General features: G+C 33.1%; 1 pseudogene; it reads right to left on the bottom strand.

Moving 5' to 3' along the window:
- Positions 1-775: 775 nt before the first annotated feature.
- On the bottom strand, positions 776-1,117 carry LOC119230345 (ATP synthase-coupling factor 6, mitochondrial-like; annotated as a pseudogene).
- Between the last annotated feature and the right edge of the window lie 2,012 nt (positions 1,118-3,129).

Below are 3,129 nucleotides of genomic sequence, written 5' to 3'. Positions count from 1 at the left end.
TATCTAACAGCATATCATATTGTAATTCTATGAGTTTCAAACATTTTTACATGCATCTGTTTATCCATTATTCTATCAAAACTCACAGCTTTATTGTACATTGTTCCTATGATCACTTGAAAGCCTATGTCTGCTTAAAAATTTTAATTTAATTGAAAGGTTCTGACATAAATATTGAGATACCTGATTTTTAATGTTCTCATTCCTCTCAATCATATGAAAGATTTCCCTAATCTTGACTTTCAGCATTCTTTAGGTTTTGCTGTATGCTCTGTATTCACTCAAGTGTACTCTCTCCTCAGGTGAATCTTTTTTCTCTTGAAAGTTTATCATATACAATATACATGTGTTTGTTTGGCATCTGATTTTCATATTTTGTTTTTCCAGTATACTTTCTGTATACTCTTATGTGTGTGCAATGTTACTAAAAATTACTTTTGACTTATAACTTAAGAGCTATTTAGTTTGTTCTAATGGAAAATTGATCTATAATATTAAATATATATATATTCACTACCCATGCCTAGAAAGAAACATTACTATGGCATTTTTAAAGGAAATATGAAAAAGATATCCCTATAGTCTTCTGACCCCTCTTCCATCTCCAAACCCATCTAAATCTTTCTTGTTTTCTTTTTTTTTCCTTTTTTTTTTACCCAGCATCACCAATTATTTATTTGGAATCAGAATTAAAATCACATTTGATGGTGGTGAAATGTTATTCTGATACTTCTCCTAAGTTGTAAACTAATGCACAATAAATTGCTAGATACATTTTACATCATTTCTTCAGGACTGTGGTTTGTCAATAACTTCAAACTTGGGTCTTCAAATTTGAAGTTAGGGAACGCATTCATATCTGCTTTGCCATACATTTGCTTAAGCTTAAAAAGCTCTCTACCCAGCTCTGCTGATATTCTGGGCCGGTATCAACAGGTCCTCCAGATGCCTGTCGCTTGGTTTTGTATTCTCTAATCTTGTCCACAAAGATTTTCTGTACAGGATCAAGTTCTTAAATGCCACTGCCGTGGCACCAATGTTCCTCCTGAAATGAACTGAGACTGCAGACTGAATGAAAGAGGAGAACTGGAAGAGCCTCTGAAGAATCATGGTGATTCTGTAAAGACAGAAACGTCTCAGAGAAAGTTTGCCACCAGACGGCTCTAGGTGAAACAGATGCCAAACAGCTTCTTTTTGTTTTTTTAGCAAGTTTTGGCTTTACTTTTGCCCATAATGTTAGTTAATCATTATTTTAGTAAAATTCAGTCTTGAAAGCAAAACATTGTACATTATTTAAAAATTGTTCTTTTTCTAAATTTATTGTACTCTTAATTGCTTCACCATTACTATTATCATTTTGAGCTGTACCAATCTTTAGATATTCTTAAATTTCGGTAAATTTTTAAAATTTCCCTTTTTCCCCTCTTTTTCAGTCTTGAATAATAACTTGCTTTAGTATAATCAATCTCAGTTTTTCCTTCTTCAGAAATCTGCAGAACCTGTCCCTTTCACTTCTGCATCTAATATTTCCTAGAAGTGTGACTTTATGTATTTCTTTACAAGTCAACAGAATTTTCTGAATGATCTCTGGAAATTAGGAGGTTCTTTCTAAACTTGAAGTGTAGAAACTTTACCAATTCATCTATCTATACCTCTACTCTCTGTTTATCAATCAACCTGTAGTCGATAGAAGGATCATCTAACCATCCATCCATCAATCCCTTTATCTGTCATCAATCAATCAATCATCTATCTAGTGTTTTCACTTTGCTTTTTGTTTTTCTTCTCTTGTACAGGCACAATAACAGTTACATTGATTTTCCCTTGGTTATGCTCCCTAATTACAACTTTGTTTTATGTCTTTAATTAATTTGTTTTGTCCTCAAAACTATATGAGATTTTTTTTTTTTTTCTTGGTAATACCTTTATTTGCATCTGTAAAATCCAACTCGGGCCAGTTCTATTTGAATTCAAGCCACAAGCCAATAGCTCCCTATTTTGATAATTTTAATTGCAATCAAAAAGTCTAACATACTATTACAAGTAACATACCCCTCTGTTATTATTTATATTATAACTGAGCATGTGCTAAGTCTTTAATATCATCTTATCTATTTCTTAAATAATACATTTAAAGACATAACATTATTGTCTTTTACAGATGAAGTTCAGTGATATGAGAAATGTAAACATCCTTTTAAGGAATAGAGAAGCTGAGATTTGAACTAAACTTGTATGACTAGGCAATCACATTCCTGGCACGCTACACTGCCCACTCTTACTGGGGAATTGTAAAAAATTTTACTGAGTTGTTTAGCTAGATAAGAGTAGTAATTACTACTGATTACTCAGAGTCTGGTGCTATGCTAAACTTACATGTGTTGTCTCATTTAATCCTCACATTGGCTTCAGCATTGAAATACTGCCATGCTCAAGTCACAGATAAGGAAAACAGGGATCAGAACAGTTAATAAGCAATTTGGAGTAGCTGTTACTGGTAGACACAGAGTAGGTCACGGAGTTCAGAATGAAGTTTGCATCAAACCTCACACAAACTCCTGTGGCCACAATTCCTAGTGATCTAGGTCTACTTGAGTATGGCACTTTAGGGTTTTATAATGAATATTAACTCATTAATCTGCAACAATTTTTGGTGCTGAACTACTCCTGATAATAATGAATGCTGCCAGAAATGATAATTTTAAATGATATCTCCTTGATATGACTATCTTCATAGTTTATCATGTCATTTGTTTTTATTTTTTATTTATTTTTTTTTTAAATATTTAAATTTTATTTTTATATTCCCCCATACAATTGCAAACGCCCCATTCTGACCCCAATCCTTCCCCTCCCGCCCCCCACCCCCAAAAAGTGTCTCTGGTTCATAGTTTTTGTTGATTTTGATTTCACTTTCTTATATTCATTTTCCTGGTCCCTTATTTAAGTTTTCTAGATCCTGCTATGAGTGAGACCATCCGGTATTTTCTTTTTCTTTTTGGCTTATTTCGCTGAGCATATCCCTTCCAGTGCCATCCATGTTGCTGCAAATTGCATGTGTTTATCCTTTTTTGAATGCTGAGTAATATTCCATGGTATATATGTACCACATCTTCTTGATCCAGTCAT

This window comes from Talpa occidentalis, unplaced genomic scaffold, assembly GCF_014898055.3.
Source record: "Talpa occidentalis isolate TD23 unplaced genomic scaffold, MPIMG_talOcc4v2.1 talOcc4.682, whole genome shotgun sequence".
NCBI lineage: Eukaryota > Metazoa > Chordata > Mammalia > Eulipotyphla > Talpidae > Talpa > Talpa occidentalis.
Note: the sequence above shows the minus strand (reverse complement) of the source record. Positions and strands in the feature narration are given on the sequence as shown.